We start from the raw sequence: 19,754 nt of genomic DNA, 5'->3' as shown, positions 1-19,754 counted from the left end.
CAGCACAACACTGGACTCAATACCAGTCTCAAAAGACAGATACACTTATCTTTTCCAGAAGTACAGTTCTGCCTTTCTACACTTGAGCTTCTTCTCATCTTCTAGCGACTCCTTGCCCTGCCAATGCCACTGCACCCCCCACTGGCCTATGCCAAGGGTGTTGCTGTGGTGAGTGGTTAGTTTTGATATGTTTTTGTGTGTGTGTGCGAGGGAGGGAGAACGAGTGTGTGAAAAAGGTAGACATAGAAACAAGAGAGTTTAAGGGAGCAGAAGTAAGACTCTGACACAGAGGGGTCATTACAGTTGTCATAAACCTTTACTCTATTGAGGAAATGACAAGAACACCCTATCTTGCCCTAGCTCTAAGAGGGGGTTCCCTGCTTCAAACAAAATAGCTGGTGTCAGTGTCAGAATGCCCAACGGCAAAAGGTCCCAATGTCCAATGTCAGAATACGAACTCTGTCACTTACACTCTAAGGTTAAACTAATCAAAGAAAGTTGTTCCAGTCCAAATGGAATGACTCCCTTCCCCTGGACCAAGAAAGACAGTTCAGGATTTTCCAGCTCCTCAAGTGTTGGGGGAATGCCTTCCTCCCCAGCCCTCCTCAGGCTAACAACAACATTGGGTAACAACAGTCGGATGGCTCCTGCTGAGACCACCTCTAAATTGATAATAGTAAAAATGCATAATTTCTACAATAGATTATTGGTTGGCATAATACGTACTGGGTGGCCTAACACTGAGGGTTTTGATTGGTTGGCTTTCTACTGACCGACCTTGGACAACTGACAGGTCATCCAGACATGAGCCAAACAGGAGTAGGGAGAGAGAGGTCCACAGACTGTTTTTTTTTAAATTAAAGAAGATACCATCCTTTATTCCTAGCCCAGGAGCCAGGGTGATCTCTTTGTAAATTGCCTTGTATGGTGTCTTACGCCTGGAAATGTGTGTAAGGAGTGAGGCAGGTGTCCATCTGCATCCATTGCTAATGAATAGACAGTGTTCTTCAGTGAAGGGTCACGTGTTTTGAGACTGCATTTGATTTTATTTGACCCTGCATTTATTGAGAGTTTAACTAATATTAGTGTGAGCGTTATCAGCCGGCCAGATAGCACAGCAAGCTAAGCACTCTCCCCTGATATCTATGTGCAGCCTGCTGTGGCAGGTTTGAATCCAGCAGGGTCAACTCAGCCTTTCATCGTTCTGAGGTCAATAAATTGGGTACCACTCTGTGGGATAAAAATGTCTTCTGGTATTTGAGCACTCTGAGACCTATGGGTGTGTAGCAATATATAAGAAACACATTATTATTATGGCCCTTTTACCACTGGGGACACTCCTGAATTATTCTTCATAGAGTCTTTGGCTTATTATTGTCCTGCACCTGCCTTACAAAGGCTGGTTGTTCTTTTAATTAATCTAAGAATATATGGCATGTGTCTTGGGAATCGTTATCTAGTGCTTTCACTGCAACGTTCAGACCCTTCCTAAATTCTCAGTAACCTTGGCTCTGAACAGATCTGTATTTTGTTATTTCAGCATTTTGAGTCCTTGTGAAGCCTTGAGGCCTTTCATTTACGTAGAAGTGTACCGGGGCTTCCATATTGAAGAGGATGGCTGCCCATTACTTTGGTGTTTCTATGTTAGTGAGCTATATTCGTGTATTGTTCATGTTGCATTCAGCTTATACATTGCTTATGTTAGTAGTCTTCATGTTTTACGGATGCCATGTTAATATATATTCTTCATGTATGAATGCATATATTACCTAATGTCTGCGTTCTTCATGTTAAGTGCACATTTGCTTTGTGTCTAATGCATGCACATGTGTTGTTTCATCGTCGATTTGTTTATTCTTGCCATCTTTAGTTCAGATTGTGCCCATCTCCTGATGTATCTGCTTGGGATATGGGTGGTGGTACGGTTGTCTTAGTGAGTAACGCTTCTCACCTATGCAGTATCGGGTTGGGGGAGGGGCAGTAGCTATGAATGATGTAACCATATGCATCCCAACACAATAAATACAGAATTGGTGTTACTGCAGATATAATATTGAATATGTCTTGTTTTGCTGTGTAAGCCTTTGTTTTTAACCGTCAGAGTATTATTGAGCACTTTCTTGCAGCGCCTTTATATATATTTCACAGTACTTCATAATATTTACCAATATATTCTGATTAAATTGCTGCTGCATGTGATCAAAGATAATGTATCCATTAGAGCAGTGTTTGTGTGTATGTCTGTCTATAATCATCCCGCACTCTAGCTGTTTTCCTTCTCCAGCTTTGGTGCTTTCCCCTTTTTTCTTACTCTCCTCCCTTTTCCACGAACAACCCTTTTAAAGGTCAAAGGTGTGTAGCTCCTCCAAAGAAATGTTTGGAGAGTGATCAAGGTTTCATCATATGTCATTGTCACAGAATCTTGCCAATTCCCCACCCTCAATCACTTATTTGTTTCTGTTGCCATATACAGTTAAGTTCTTACCCACCACTTCTTGCAAAACGCATCTGTATACAGATTTTGTTTTACACGCTTAAGAAAATAAATATATAACAGTACATTGTGTGTTTTATGACATAGAGGACATAATGAAAGAAGCTCTTGTATCAGTAATTTCCGAGTGTTTCCCCCTGCATGTGCTTATCAACAGAACATGTGCAGAGTCTCAGTGGGTTCAAGCACTGCCTGCATATGTGTAACCTTAAAGCTCAGTAGTGGATCTAGCTTTAAGTTCCAGTGTGGCGGGGGATCATGAGGGTGCCCCTCACTTCTAAACAGTTCAACGTCAGTGATTTTGTTGAGTCGAGATGTGTTAATACTTCCTCTGAATTTGTGCATGTGACGGAGCAGAGCAAAGGAGCTGTAAACAACGAAGTGGGATTTGGTGGGCGAGGGGGGAAAGGTTCTCTTCTTGAGAAATGTTTTAAAATCATGGCCTGAAATAATGCATTTTATAGCACAATCTTTGGGAAAAGTGTGAAAAATCATACAATTTGCATTAGGTGTGGCGGTATAACACAGAAAAAAAACAATAGATGTCACGTCACCAACAGCACATTTTCATGATGCCAGTGCCCAATATTGCATTTTAAATTATTTTCATGAGTGTGTGCCTACAATATGTGCTAGCATTTCATTTTAAAACACGGTGCTGACTTTGTACCCAAAATATATGCCAGCATTGCATTTAAAACACTTTCATGAGTCTGTGCCCATAATATAGGCCAGCCTTGCATTTTATGACAAGTTCATGATTCCATCCCCACAATACCTGTGAGCATTGCATTCTAAAACACTGTTATGATTTCATGTCCACCATAAACGTTAGAATAGCGTTTTAAAATGCTTTCATGATTTTGTGCCAACAATGTATGCCAGCATTTCATTTTAAAACATTTTCACGATCCAAGTGCCTACTCTATATGATAGCATTGCATTGTAAAACACTTGCATTGTATTTTTGTATTTGCTTTGATCATGTTTTACGCCAAAGCACTTTGAAAAGTCATTGAATTAGTACATAGTAATGATCTGATGGCAAGGAAAAAAGAAGATAAGACAAACACAAGCCGACAAATGAGAGCAAAAAGAATACTAAAGCAGAAATTAAATGTGCTGATGGTCCATAAAACAGTGCATAATATGCAGATTGCAAGTCACCCACCAAACAAGCATTGGGGTCCATTCCTAAACAGTTCAATAAGATCTGAAAGTGGCCAAAAGATCTATGTTCATAGGTGGATGTGTGCATAGTTACAGCGATCTTTCACAGGGACATGATCACTATGCCCACAATATATGCCAGCATTGCATTATAAAACACATTTAGGATGCCGGGCCTGTAATATATGCCAGTATTCAACTATGCAATATGTTCATGCTCCTGTCCCCACAATATATCCCAGCATTACGATGTGTAAGTGTAATTTTGATGGCATAATAACCAAACTATGGCATATGGTGTCATTTTGACTTCCTGCCCAGATGATAGCCATTCCTTGTACAGGCTAGTAATACCTTGCATTGATGTGGTTACCTGGGCATAGTATGGCATTACTGCAATAGGTTACAGGATCCATAATGACTATACAGTGCCTAGGATATGATAGCAACGTATGCCAAATGATGGAGATCCATGAACATTTGCCAGCAAACACCTGGCACTCGGTCTAAAACTGGAACATGGTGGGAGTAACGGCAATACCTGCCAACTGATGCAGTACTTGGTAATTGATGGTATTATGTGGTCACGATTGGCAATAGCCGACAAATGGAGTGATTATCTAGTCGTATAATAGCAATACCTAGCATCTGACAACATATTTTTTCTATACAAAATGCAAATATAATGGCTTTCTTAAAGCTTATTTTGTTTCAAGTTATTTGACACAACTGAGCAATCTAGCAGCAGAGCGCTTCACAGATACATCTGTATCACGCCAGGAGCACTGTGAGCATGAGCTGCTCTCCACAAAGCAGTATGATGCTGTGGGGCCCCATGAGTGGGACGGTGCACAGGAAAGTACAGAAAAGGAGGTCCTGCTTACTAAGGAGGATCAAGGGAACTAGCCCTTTAAATATGCATATCTTCAGCTTACTTTCAGTGTGATATGCAATGTCAGTATCAGCCCAGCTTTGAAAAAGGCTCAGTGGGGGCCGAAACACATGTCACAATAAAGGGCATTTATTTTGACAATAAAGGGCATATATTTTGATGTTCAAATCTCAGATTTATTGAGTGATATTCAACTGATTGTCTACCATTTGAGCTAGTCGAAGGCTTTGCCTAGGGTGCCCATTGGGTCCTTTTAATTAAAATACTTATGATTCGAGGTACAGGGAGATAGAAGTGTTCACAAATTGTCTTTTGGTCATTTGCCGAAGCGGGGTTTAGAACCTACGGTTCTGCGGTCACTAACTTTGGCAATGGACGATGTCTTGCTAAATGAGGGAAAGACCAGGTTCTAATTTAATGACAAGGCTGTTCGAAGATACTAGTGTGCACCAGGCCCACTGTAATCAGCACACATAGCGCAACAAAGCAGTCTGCACCCAGTGCAGCTGTTTATTGCTTAATGTCTAGTTTTTGGATTGACTGTCCAATCTCACAGTGTGCTGAGATTTGTTAATGTTCACGTTTTTGTATTGGATTTCATTTGATCATTTCAGAAGGCTCTCGCTGTTACTTAAGTGGGAGTATATTGACACAAAGGGGGTAATTCATATAATTCAGCGCACAAGTGGCGCACGCGGCTGGCGCACAGTGTGCGCCTGCGATAGCCCGCGCCAGCCACGTGCGCTAAAATCCATTTCCGTGCACAGCGTATTCATGGATTTCAACATCCATCACCAGCCATGGCGCAGCGACCCTGCAGCAGCGCCAGTTAGGCCCCCAAGAACGCCCCTAGTGCAAGGAAAATCCATCAAAATCCTCAATGCAGCGCAAAGGGCTGCAGCAAACGCCGAGTGGGGAGCGTGTATTACTGGGGTTCGCAGGAAGTCCTACATGCGATTGGCCTGGGTATGTGTATTTCAGGGGTGCGCGGGAAGTCCTACACGCGATTGGCCTGGATACGTGTATTTCAGGGGTGCGCGGGAAGTCTTACACGTGATTGGCCTGGTTACGTGTATTTCGGGGTGCGTGGGAACTTCTACATGCGATTTCAGCAGGGTACGTGTATTTCGGGGTGCGCGGGAACTTCCACACACGATTTCAGCAGGGTACGTGTATTTCGGAGTGCGTGGGAACTTCCACACGCAATTTCAGCAGGGTACGTGTATTTCGGTGTGCGCTGGAACTTCCACACGCAATTTCAGCAGGGTATGTGTATTTCGGGGTGCGCGGGAACTTCCACACGCGATTTCAGCAGGGTTCGTGTATTTCGGGGTGCGCGGGAACTTCCACATGCGATTTCAGCAGGGTACGTGTATTTCAGGGGTGCCGGGGAGTCCTACACGTGAATTGGCAGTGTGGGTCCTCCCAGGTGTCCCCTCTACACCCTCCATGGCCCCTGCAGGCAGCCCACACCACAGGGGACTACCCCACACCCCTGGTCATGTCCCGCAGGCAGCCCATCCACCATGTGCATGCCCCTCAGCCAAGCCACATGTCAGCTTGCACTACTGATCACCAACGCATGACCCCCTGCACCCCCACCCCCAGCAGTGCAGGGCACCTGCCAGCAGGCCCCCACTCATGTCCCCCTGCACCCCCACCCCCAGCAGTCAGGGGCACCTGCCAGCAGGCCCCCACACATGTCCCCCAAACACCACCCATGACTATACAGACCCATGGCCCTAATGCCAACCCAAATCCCACCCCTCCACCCCCAGTGCAAACACCCAATGAACCACTGCACCCACTCCCTAGTAAATCACCCATCCCATGATAGTCTGAAAAGAACCAGCATGCCCATCAACAAATGTCCTACAGAGCCACACAGTTGGAACACATGACTGTGCCATTGCTCATGGAGACATGCACCAAAATCATCACTGTACACCACACCAATAATGTTGAATAAAGAAATGTATTAAAAAGTATAAATGAAAAGCACACATGCAAATGAAGAAATAATTTTTGAAATAAGAAAAAGAAAGTCAAATCCAAGCAAGAAAAGAAATCCAAAACATGAAAAAACATAAGTGGTGCATCCCCAAAGTCCATAGAACGAAATCCAAAGATGCAACGCATAAAAAAACATTACTCCATGTGAATATGACTAAAAGAAAGTATATACATGTCCTGAAAATTGAAAACGAATGTCTGAAGGGTCCATTATCCCGAAAGCAGATGAAACCTACCAAGAACCCTATCTAAAATACAACTATATACAAAAAGTGGAGCAATGTCTGTGGACTCCAAATCATAATAATAAAGAAATGAAACCTAAACCTAAATAACTATATACAAAGGCAGCGGGCTAGTCCGACGGCTCACTGGTTGATGTCATGGGCCAGGGCATCATCGAACTCCTGTTCAATGGCTTGGAGGCGGGCATGTTCCCTGGCCCCGAGGTCTCGCAGGGATAATGCGGTGTCCAGCTCCAACTCCCTGTGAATACCCTCGAGGCACTCAGCCCGCCTCAGCGCCCTCCGCATGGAGTTCTCCGCCCTGACCATTGTGAGCCGTTCCTCCTCCACCCGCCGCCGCTCCGCACCTATCTGCTGGCCCAACCCCTCCCACACGGAAGACACTCCCATTCCAGGGTTCTCCTGCCCTCCGGCCGATGCCTGCCCCCCTGATGTTGATGGCCCCGAGCCATGATGCCTCCCACGTCGAGCCTGCCGCTGCCTCCGACGCATCTGCCTCTGCCAGCACGACGGCATCCAGGCTGATGGAATCCACCGACGTCGTCGTGCATGTGCCCTGCCCGATGATGCCGTCACATCCTCCATCTGCTGGGGTCCAGTTGCCGGTGTGTCCACCCCTGCTGGACCTCCGACTCCCGTCTGTGGCAGGGATGGGATCCCCACTGAGTTGGCTGCGTTGGTCGGGGCAGGTCCACAGGGGGCCCTGGTGGCATCTGGGCCGGAAGACGGCATGGAGAACGACTGGCACATAGCCTCCACAGAGGAGGAAAGGGTCGCCAGAGTGGCCGACACATGTACGAAACCCCCGACCATGGCCGCTCCCAACTGGGCCACATTGGCACGGTGCTCTTCGTGATGACGTGCGTGCTCCCCCCGGGAAGCACGCACGTCATCACGAATGACACCCATGCGCAACGCGACACCAATCAGGACCTTCTCCATACGGCCAGGGGTCCCCTCGTCCGCAGGTGGAGTTGAGTCAGATGACATGGACATCCCCCCTACCTGCGGACGGGCCTGGGATGGGGCATCCCTGCTGGTGCATGGTGGTCCAGTCACAGTGTCAGGGACAGTGACATGCACAGGCCCCTCCACGGCGACCTGTGCTGCCTCCTGCCCCTGCCCCTGGACTGCACCACTTGTACCAGCAGGGATGCCCCCACCAGGCCCCATGTGCGGCTCAGTAGCAGCCTCCTCCTCCTCTGTGGAAACCACCAACCTGGATGGCTCCATACCGTCTTCCGCCATTGCAAGCCCCTGTGGGGGATCACCCACCCCTTCCGCTGCAGCCGTGGGGGCATCCCCGCCGCTTTGCTCCACAGCGCCGTCTCCGCCCTCTTCTTCACTTGGCGCTGTGTAGAGGGAGACATAGAACACAAGCATCAGGGTACTGTACAATGGTCCCCTAGACAGGAAGCAATAGCAGATGAATGGCACAGTCAAAGATCACTTCCATCATGTCCCTCCTCAACACATGGTCAGTGCAGGCAAAAAACATGCAGTAACAGGCATGGCGCATGCTATGGACATTAGCATACATGTCCAAGGGACACTTGAAACATACAATGTTGTTTTGGAACTCACATGCATCTTGGGTCATGCCTATCACATGCACACACTTCACTGTAGTTTTATCCATCTGGCCTCATACACCCCAGACACAGTGGATGCAAGGATAACTAGGCTGCATCAGTGAATCTGAACATTGTCACAGACATGTGTCATGTATCCATGGCATTCACAAGTCACAGACACGCAGGTCAGACACACAGACATGGACACCATACATGTACATGGCATCAGCACCCATCCCTCACCCCCATCCATGTCCAGGAACAGAGACTGGCATGCTCTCATGTGTCCATTCCGCATAGGGCTCCCCATGTTGCATTTAAACACGTGCACCAACCATGTGGTTCACACATTACTGGTCTCACATGCATGACCATGATGTCCTTGCACACACACATGCGTACATGGCCTATGTCACACATACAGGCAAGTATCAGACAACCAGCACACTGCAACATGCCCTGTATCACACAGCAATGCTTGGCCACTTACCGCTCGACTCCAGACGGGTCTGCCTCTCAAGGATCTGGGCATGGAGCGCTGGGCGTACGCGTTCCAGGACCCTCATCTGGATGGTACTCATGCTGCCCCGGCCCCCCTCCACGAGGCGCCGGGCCTTTATGAGGGTCCTGGACCTCAAGTCCTCCCAGCGCTTCTTGACTTGCTTTATGTTGCGGTTTGCCACCCCCTCCGCGTTGATGGCAACCACAAAGTCGTTCTAGATCCTGTCCCGTCCTTCCTTGTCGGCGCGTGATGATCCGAAGAGGGCATCATAATGCCCCAGGACAAGCTCCACCAGGACACCAACTTCCTTCTGACTGAAACTGGTGGCCCTCTGCCCCTCTGGCTGTGGGTCGCCAGTGGTCTCAGATGGTGTTTGCCCCGGCATGGCGACCCCTGAGGCAGGCGTGGGTGGGCAACTGGGTCCTGGGGCTGGGCTGTGGAGAGATGGTATCCCAGTCGGGAGTCTTCTGTTCCAGCAATGGTGGGCACTGCAACTGGACCCCTGCAGATGGCTGATGTGCAGGCACCAAATGGCAGGGCACGAGGTCAGCAGGCAGTCAGGCAGCAGCAGATGGCAGGTGGGAGCGTGCTCGGGGCTCTGGGGGGCAGTAATTCGGCCTTTTGGGCAGGAGCGTGGTCTTCCGTGTGTTTTCGCGTGGCCAGCTTGATACGGAGTGATTTGGCACATGAAAAAATTGCATGTCAGCGTGTAATACGAGGAAAGGCCCTTAGCGCGTAAGCGCGTCTGCACGCATACGCGATTTCATTGGACCAAAGGCCCTTAGCGTGTAAGCGCGTCAGCACGCATACGCGATTTCATTGGACCAAAGGCCCTTAGCATGTAAGCACGTCTGTGACATATCGCGCACGGGCGTTGCCCTGGCAGGGCTTGAAGATCCCACGTGGATTTCCATTGCTCTGTACGTGCTTTCCGTGGGGTGCGGTGCGTGTGTTTTCCAGGCGTTGGGGTTCACACGCTATTACTTCACAGTGGGTGGGTGTTGGCTACGCGTTCTTCTACACGCAGACGGTGAGTGGTACCCCGCTCGCCCAAGGCCTATCGCGTGTGAAACTTCCCGCGCACCCCCGAAATGCACGTACTCCGCTCAATCGCGTGTGAAACTTCCTGCGCACCCCCGAAATGCACATACCCCGCTCAATCGCGTGTAAAACTTCCCGCGCACCCCGGAAATACATGTACCCCGCTCAATCGCGTGTGAAACTTCCCGCGCACCCCCGAAATACACGTACCCCACTCAATCGCGTGTGAAACTTCCCACGCACCCCCGAAATACACGTACCCCACTCAATCGCGTGTAAAACTTCCCGCGCACCCCTGAAATACACGTACCCCGCTCAATCGCGTGTGAAACTTCCCGCGCACCCCAGAAATACACGTACCCTGCTCAATTGTGTGTAAAACTTCCCACACACCCCCGAAATACACGTACCCCGCTCGCACAGGCCCAATCGCAGTATGGGACATTCATCATTGCTGTATATTGCCACTTTTGTAATGCGCAGACTCGCTACCGCCTGCCTTCGTGTGGCGGACGTGTTTCGGCTTGTGCGTGTCTTTGGCTGTGTGCGGCTTTGCCCTATTCGATTCCATGAATACGTGTGGTTCGAGTGCGTGTGGGCGTTCCGTCTGCTTCCCTGCAGTACATCCCCAGTTATGCCCTTATTTTCGTGCGTTGTTCCCCATTCCGCGCGTTACGCCCCGTTTCCGCCCACTTTCTGGTGTATGTGCCGGGGTTGTGCACTTTCGCTGTGCGCGTCGCGCACGCGTTCGGGATGTTGCAGTGACGTGTGCGCCATGCACGGGTTTGGCGCACATCCCCAGGAAAACACGCGCAGGGACTTCCATGAATCGCACGCGTGCACGTGCACCTGTATATTCGCGCTTGCGCCAAGATTTTCGGCACACGTTTGTTCCATGAATCGGCCCCAAAATGTATGCATGATAATGAAATTGATGGTGTGATTTTGAACTGGATTGGTAACTGTCGTGTTTGTGAGGTGCAAAGACATTAACAATTGTGGCTGTCCTACCTACAGTAATTAAACACAAAGGGACATATTTTAGTGTTCCTCCGTTTGCAATTAACTGGAAGAGATGGCTCTCAGCCAATAAAAAATGAGTCATGTGATTTTATGCATTTGATGCATGTAGCAGGGATGCAGAGCGGAAATACCACGTTCACCCCCCGCCCCCCAAGCTGCTCCGTGAAGAAAATCCACATTCATCCTCGCCCACATTATACTTTCAGGGTGGTGGAGATGCTCAAATTCACAAGGAATCCTTCCTGCTTATGCACCTGCAAAAAGAAAGGAATCCTGGGGATTTATGCAAATGCCGTCCAACAGGCACAGACACAGCAGGCAGCAGTTACAATTGCTTTTGTGATTGGTTGCAAAAGGGCACGGAAACCCAGATCCTGCCGAATATCCATTGCGGATCTGCACCCATGCACAGAGAGGAATGCTTAAACACGAGTAGAATCCGAAGCGCTCCTCTCTGCCATATTTATGATTCATTTAAAATGAGGCCCAGATTACAACATGCTGAATTCTGCCTTGCAAAAGCGACCTTCTTTTGCAGTCTTCATAGAATTCATCAGTTGTGTTTTCTTTAATGAAACGGAGGCAAACCAATGTCCAGGTTCATCTGTTGGCATAGAGACCGCGCTCTGCATCTCCTAAGAGATGCCAGCTACGAAGAAAGCAGAGAAGCCTGTTCTAAAAGTCATCTGAAAAGAGCTTCCTTGAAGTAAGGAGCTTAGCTTTTAATACTTAGCCTTCCTCTTCCTACGCTTCAACCTTAAGGCAATAATGATGTAACTATGGAAGGAATCATATGGCAGCCTTCGGGCAATTGTACATTTTACTGCACTTTAGGGCAATTGTTACGACATTTATGGACACGTAGCATTTCTGTAGAAGAGGAAAGCGTGTGTAAGCAACGCTATTAATTGGAAATGAGTAATAAACATATGTTGGTGCCTTGGGATTGAAGAGCAGAAATCTCAGCAGGCTGCCCCTATAATCTGAAACCTTTTCTACCTGCTGCGTGCCACTGTTTTATATTTAGCTCACATCTGTGGTAACCAACAGTCATTAGGGTGTGATAGATGTCTGCTAGCCACTGGGAAATGAATTGCTGGTGTGAGGCCAGCGCCTTCCAGACACAATACTAAAGCTCTATCAGAGTTGACACTAATAGGCACCGTAGTTGTCAGTCTAAGGAGAAAGGTAATGGGATGGGAGGGTACTCTGAAAGTCTCGTGCACCACTCACAGTAGTAAATGATGCTGTTGGTGGATGTAAGGTGGATTTGTTTGGCTTTGCTTATATCAGCAGATTTTCAGCTGGTGCCCACGCATGATGCTAGACTTTGGGCCTCACAAGTTGGGTGGTGCGGGAAAATGTGGTGGTATAACATATACCGCCACATTACCTCACCGCCCAACTATGAATTTGGCAGTAAGTTGGAGCTATGAGCTGGAGATAAATCTGCCACCTTTCTGCCAAATTCATAGTAGGGCAGTGTGGTAATGTGGCGGTATATAGTTGCTGTGGTAATTCTGCCGAAATCTCTCATGAAGTCCTAGGGACTCCAAGTAAATGGGGGCTAATACTTGTAATCAAGCAGTAATACCACTGGACCAAGTGGTGGCAACAATATTACAGTTAGAAAATGTCTGGAATAGTGTGATTATTTCAGTGAATTTGCCATTGAGTTAATATTTTCTCAATTGATGGCCTGTTTAAACATAGACTGCGGGCAGACTATACCCTTAAAAGGGCTGTGAATGTGATGACAGCAAGACACCAAACACCAATAGACCAACAATCCAAAATAAAGCAATGTCTAGTCAAGGTTCTATTAAAATATATGAACTTTAAACAAACCATTGGCAATAAATGTACTATAAAAACACCAACAAAAAGCCACCACTCTGGGAAGAACACAGAATGTACAAAATGTCAATCATGCAAGCTCTCTGGATAATGTGGTGGAAGGACGCTGTACCGTCTCAAAGTACCCAAAAGTGGACCAATGGGGCTAGGGCATTGTAGTAGTACCCTTTTCAGTTCTTGGTGTGGAACCAGTCTTCTTAATATTTTGCAAGTGGGTCATACCAGGTTTGGGCGCAGTGAGTCACGTGATACATCCAGGGAGCAGTCATTGAGTCCAGTTTAAGATGAAGCTTGTTGCCGTTCGGTGCAGCATTTGAACAAAGTGGGTTGAAGAAGCCACATGGGTCGATTTGATGTTGGAGCTTGGGTCAATGCTGAATATATTGGTAGTTTGAGTTGCTGTTCGAGGTGTGGCAGATCTAAGACTTGAGCTGGAGCACGTGACACTCTCATCTGGTGTGGGTACAGCGCTGAATTAGTTTGAGGTGATTGATCGTCACAACTTTCATCAGATTCCCCATCATTTCGGCTTCTTTTTCTTTCAGCCATTTGCTTTTCTGAATATTCGGGCTTGCACAAATAGGGCTGAATTGTTGCCATAATTCCGGAATATTGAAGAAGTATAAAATCGACAGTGAGGAAAATGAAAAAGTAACGAAATTAGGTATAACTTTAAAAAGAATTTTGTAAAAGAAGACTAAGAGAAGACACAGTCATGTTACGAAAAGCTATAGTGCAAAGACAAGAATAATGGGCACACACTTTGAAATTTCGCATTGACACATGTAAAAGACAAGACATGTAAATATAGAATTTTAATATGGTTTGGTAAAGACATGTGTACATTTTACAAACAATATTTACCTAAAAAGCAATTACAGAGTTAATTCATTTTGTAAGTACCTTGACTCAGTACATCATGCCTGGTAGATAGCTGAACAAAGTAAAATGAAGTCATGGAGGCTTACAATGAAATTACCTGACGCAAAGGAAAAAGAAACTCCTAGTTTGTCTGATCAGAAAGGATTTGTTTCTACTTGTCGAGGAAAGAGGCGTCTTGACATTTCCATGGAGACACGCAATAGATTGCGCACAGAGGACGTTTACATGAGACGTGCATTGGCGTTGTGAAAAGAGGCGTAAGCGTCTAGGGATGTCAGCTTGAGGGGCGGGTGATTGATGTAAGCTCAAAAATACATGCCCGATCGATTGGGCCAATGACATTTCTGAGCAAACTTCCCCATTAAAATGGTCCCAGAAGTATAACCTCTACCAAAGAGTAAATGGGTTGTTGCCATTTATAACTGTAGTTTCCGAAAGGCTACCCTATCAAATCAAATATAGCTTTATATGTATTTATTAATCTACCAGTAGGCCATGGGGAGGAACAGTTATATATCATTTAGGTCATGGCCCCACTGTTAAGAATAACCCAAGTCTTAAATTAGTTTGGTTTCCAAAAGGCAGTTGTGAGGCATGCACATGTGACTATGTGACTATGAGCCACATGGCAGCTGCTGGAAAATTAGCAGACAGGTTCCAACAACAAACACTATACTTTTAAGCCTGGGACATTTAGAAAGTGAGGCCTGGTTAGCAGAGCTCAATTTCCAAGATAGAATTGCCAGCATAATTTTGTGTTACAAAAAAAGCTCTGATCAGTAAACTTTCTCAGAATTCATTGCAACACAGTAATATGTTTATTGTAGTTAAATAAAAGATTACACTGTTTTTCAGAAAATATTCACTAAATTAGTACAAATATGTAGGTTAGAAGCAGAGCAATAAAAGCAAAATGCACAACTCAAAAGGCTTCTTGTTTTCTATTTTTAATAAGATAGAAAATATTCCCAGCGTAGCTGCCCCTTGGCCAGTGGGGCCCACCACAACCATCCGGCAAAACCACCCCCGGCTGGAGATTTCGAGGGTTAGGTGTTTATCTTACTTGTTAAAGCAGCTTGTCATATTTCTCATCAGTATATTGTAACAAACACATTTTTCTGAAGTATAACACATTGGCATACATATAGCACTATGTCTAAAAAATGAGAAAGTTAGGGTGATCATGCCTATTCTAACAGAACTGTACTTTGACACAATTGTTTGCATTCAAGGAGTTGTAATGCATCCATTATTGAAATGCTTTCATTTAGGGGTGCTGTGCATGACAGAATTATTACTTATGGGATGGAGGGCACAGGCACTGGAGGTGCACATTTGGGGTGCTGTCCCAAGTGGAAGCTTGCATGGCCTATGCCAATGAATCCATGCAGGGGAGAAGGGAAACAACCAATAGGAAGTTATGCAGGCACATTTTGAGATGGTTCTGACTGCTGTTTTCCTATGGACCATTTTGGAGGTGGAACTGTAGGAGTGAAGGTTCAATTAACTTTCCTTGTTACTTAGTATAATGGCAATATTGACATTATTATGTGTAGCCAACATGTGTGTGTTCTTACAGAGGCAATACAGGAATATACTGGCACAGTCAACAGGAAAATGTTTTCTAACAGATCAAATTCCACCATTACTAGGCACTGCCAATATGAGTGTGTTCTTACTCTGGTAATTCAGGAATATATTGGCACAACCAACATTAACATGCCCTCTTACAGTGACACAACACTGGCATGCATTGTGGACGCAGGCATCATGAACACACGCTTAGCAGTGCCAAAATATATTGTGGGCACAGGCATCATAACAATGCCCTAGAAAAAGCTCCTGTGTACAGTTGATGGCATAACATCTATTGGATTTGTCATGAACCAATGTTAAAGTTGACTATGGGCCTTATTACAATAGTGCACGTTGGGAAACAATGGTGGCAGTAAGCCTACAGGCATCGTTGTTTCCGGACCGGAACACTACAATTCAGCGGGCGGGTGCCGTCCCACCTGCCAGGATCAGACCTGCCGTGTGGGATGGCACCCGCTCAAAGAGTTCTCACGGGAACACCAGCACCATTGTTAATGGTGCCAGTGCTCCTATAACCCCATTCCCATGGAGTCCTTTTGGACTCCATGGAAATGGGGACTAACAAAATTGCCGGCGCTAACTTCCTGACCACCGGACTTGGAATATCAAAGGAGAACGCACACTAACCCTCTACATATTAATGCCTCTCAGTTAAAAATGTAACCCGCTGCAACTGCAGATTTCCTTAACTTGCATGTTAAGTGTAGGTCAGGAAAATTAAAATACAAATACGCTGCAGAGGAAGCAGGGAGTAGCATGGCAATCTAGCAGGCACTATGAAGTGGAATCACTGGAAATGATATAGTAATATGCACTGGTAAAAAGGTAACAGGCAAGGCTTTCCAAATATAGTGTTTAAGACCTATCTGCGTTGTGGGGAATTTACAAAAATAGTATATTCTCTACATTTAGAAAACCAGAGCTACTGGATTTGCATATGCTTGCTCTACTTGCCAACACATTGGAGCACTGCAAGGTGAGTTTACCGTGCTTCAAGTTGCCTTCCTAAGTGGTCTGAAACCTACCATTTACAAGTCCCTCAAGCAAGATGTTCATCATTTAAAGAACAACTATTGTGACCCACAACTTGCATTTTTGTTGCATGTCACTTTGCAGTTATAGGACAGGGAAGCAACTTGATCTGTGAAAGGCAACTACCACTCTGGTTTGTGGTCATCGCAACTTGTCACCCTGATGGTGGAAGAACAGTCATTTGTACGGAATATGTCCCCCAGGGTACAAATAAATCCCATCTCTCTAAGTAGATGTACTTCCATGGCTCATTGTAATGTGTGGCTTGGTGGATAAGAACAGCACCTCAGGATCCAGCAGAGTGTGACCCGTTCTGATGTCCCGCGGGTCATTACTGAAAGTAGATTGGCTGTGCTGCACATCCCTTCCCCTTCAAGCTAGGGTCGGGGTGACTCTCATTTTGCAATAGTCCAGAAAGGCGTGGGTCTAGCACCGAACAAAAGTTACTGATGGACCCACAATAGGGTGACCAGATTTAAAAAGTAAAAAACTGGGACTGGGCACCTAACATAAAAGTAGGCCTAACTCTTGAATGTGGCTGTCAAGGCACTACACTTCAGTAGAGGTTGGAGGAGCAGGGGGTTAAGTGTTACTGTTTATCACAAACTAATATTATCTTGAGTTGTAAAATGCAGCATTTCTTCTGTGCGAGATTGTGCATTCCTGCCTGCCAGCTATGAAGACCTTCTACCAAAAGCCGGGACCACTGCAGTTTCCAATGGAAACATAATCTTGAGAAAGGGGGACAGAGCACCAAATTCCGGGCCAGTCCCGGCAAAACCGGGACGTCTGTTCACCCTACCCCACAATAATAAGAGCCAAAAATAAAGACCTGTTGATTCACATAGACACTGGGATGTACATGGGAAGGTGAAAAGTAAGTAACATTACCCTATTACATGGCAGGAAATGATTCAAGTATCCTCTAGCCCAACACACTAACCCTGTGCATAAGTCCAAATGCCTGCTTACATTTACTCAATCAAATGTGCTGCTACGTTTTCATGACATTGTTATTTATGTCCTCTAGGAATTAACCTGACTCATTATTGAAATCCCCCACTAGCCCTCATGTTACCTAAACATGTTACCAGTGAGGTGCAATTTAGCACCACAATTCCCCAGTGCAAATGTTGCTGTGGATGCATCCTTACAACATACATAGCCACCGGTGAAGTGTTTTGTTTCTAGTGTTGTTATAAAACCCCAAAGTACTCGCAGTATTGCCATCCAGTGGGAAGGTCATTGCGTCATTGTTAAGGAAGAGGTCATTTAACATAGCACCCCGGAGGCGGATCGAGAGGGCCTACCAGGCAGTCAGGGTGCTCAGAATGTGGGCTTTACCTCATGGCAATTCCTGTGCTCCGAGATCCCTGAAAAGCAGTAGTTCGCCATTTTCCCTGTCAGGCAACAGGAAAGTGAACCTGTACGCCCTTCCCCCATCCCTTCCCTCAAATTCTATCTCCCTTAACCACTCAACGACAGCCACCACAACCTCTGCCTCAATTACCTGCCACTGACTTGTCCCTCACTGGAGCCTGGAACACTCTGTGGTCTGGCGCTTCCCCACCCTGAGAAAGGCCACCATGGCAAGGGAGAAGGAACTACTTGTAGTTACCTTCTCCCTTGACCATGGTGGCCAAGTTGTTTTGAAGTTTTCTGTAATTTGATAATTGGCAACCGTGACGTTACTCAAATAAAAAATAAAAAAACGTTTATCAGCCCGGTAGGCAAACGGGTGATAATAGTACTAAACACCACTTGGCAGGGGCATTGCTGGTTCTGGTAATGCCAGAGCTCACGTTAAGGCACTTGCTTCCCACAGGCCTTTAGCTCAGCCCCAGGGCATTGCCTGACCAAGTAATGGCCGCAGCCATCCGGGTTTATTGCTTAAGCAGTACCAGATTATATTGTGTCTGATGGCATAGCAGTGTCATGCTCACTTATGCCCATTAGGAATGCAGTGCCAGGTTCCAGTACTCCAATGGTGGCCACGCTGAAGAGCTTTGGGTCACTCTTTTATAAACACAAACAATACATATACTAATGCATTGCTTTTGAAATGTTTCGTCATTTACCGATAGGGCCTTCCCTGAAATATTGTACTCTATGTATTTACTTCCAAAGGAGGTCCCCTGATCTTTGTAGGCACAGTGTGTACTGCATGCACACCTAGGATATTGTGAAGTTCCCCCATTGGCCCTGCTTTACAGGTTAGTAATGTGCCTTGAAAAGAGGACATGTTTGGGAAGAAAAGGAGGTTTATTGTTAGTCTGCATAGTTTATGATGACAAGATATGTATTCTTTCCCTATACTGCACTCTGCTGCATACCAGATAGATCAGGGTTTAACAAGACATAAACGTAAAAGCAAAATACAAATGCAGAAATGCATTCACAAATATAACGTGAAAGGTATATTGTATATTGTTTTGTAAAATAAAAAGTGGTGGAAAATGGTGATGAGAGGAGGAGCAGAGAATGTTAACTGAATCAGATCCATGGGAAGAGGGGTGGACCTTGCCCCCCTTGCCACACGCAGCAGCCCCTCCTGGCTCACGTTGCTAGATTGCCGCATGCAGCGGTGGCACGCTGAATCAACCAGGCCTTTGAGGAGCTCTCTGCAGTGTGTGCACGGGATCACAGAGCCTGAAAGCTGCCAACACTGCTCAAATGAGAGGCACCAGACATTGCAGTGCCTCCATCAGAACACACCAGTTAAGGGTAACCAGAGCCACTTGCAAGTTGGCACCAGGCTTTCTGTTTCCTCCCACTCGCCTTTAACTTACCTGAGCTTTGACTCAATTGAACAGTTTCCTATCTCAGATTCACATATATGTTTGCCAGGGAATGTCAATGGTATCACTTTATTTATGCAGATGCTGTCATAAGTAGGCACATACAGCATTCATGCCTACTTTACTGCTTCTCAATATGTACTTAAGCAATAGGCCCCTAGCTGAGGGGCATTACTGCTTCAGGCAATGCCCCAGGGCCCATAGTAACCCCTCTTAATGCAGGCCACGGGGCATTACCAGAAGCGGTAATGCCTCCCCAGCGAGGGTCTTATTGCTATTGTTAGGCCGGCCCATAAAACTGTGGTACTAATAGTGCCTGCAGCATCTAGCAACTGAAAGAAAAACAAAATAAATAAAAAATGCCCACCATGGAATAGGGAGAACGCACTATAGAAGGGACTATACATACAGTACCTTCTACCTTTCCATGGCGGCCATTGAAAAACGAGGAAAAAAGTCAACAGAAAAGATGGCCACCTTGGAACGGGAGCCAGAACGCGGCTGTGACCGGCCTGACAAAGGCTTGGTTGAGCTGGCAATGACCTGGGGAGGGCCAATGGGCTCTCTTATTACAAGCTCATTGTCCCTCTGTTGCCTTAATTTAGTAAGATAGTTGTGCTGTTTGGTAATTCATG

At 46.3% G+C, this 19,754-nt stretch overlaps 1 protein-coding gene across 5 annotated transcripts in view; it reads left to right on the top strand.

Moving 5' to 3' along the window:
• Positions 1-19,754, top strand: part of GRIA4 (glutamate ionotropic receptor AMPA type subunit 4) — a 1,206,498-nt gene that overhangs the window by 512,863 nt on the left and 673,881 nt on the right. The gene's annotated exons all lie outside the window — the stretch shown is intronic.

This window comes from Ambystoma mexicanum, chromosome 7q, assembly GCF_040938575.1.
Source record: "Ambystoma mexicanum isolate Mex_15411 chromosome 7q, UKY_AmexF1_1, whole genome shotgun sequence".
NCBI classification, from domain to species: Eukaryota; Metazoa; Chordata; class Amphibia; order Caudata; family Ambystomatidae; genus Ambystoma; species Ambystoma mexicanum.
Note: the sequence above shows the minus strand (reverse complement) of the source record. Positions and strands in the feature narration are given on the sequence as shown.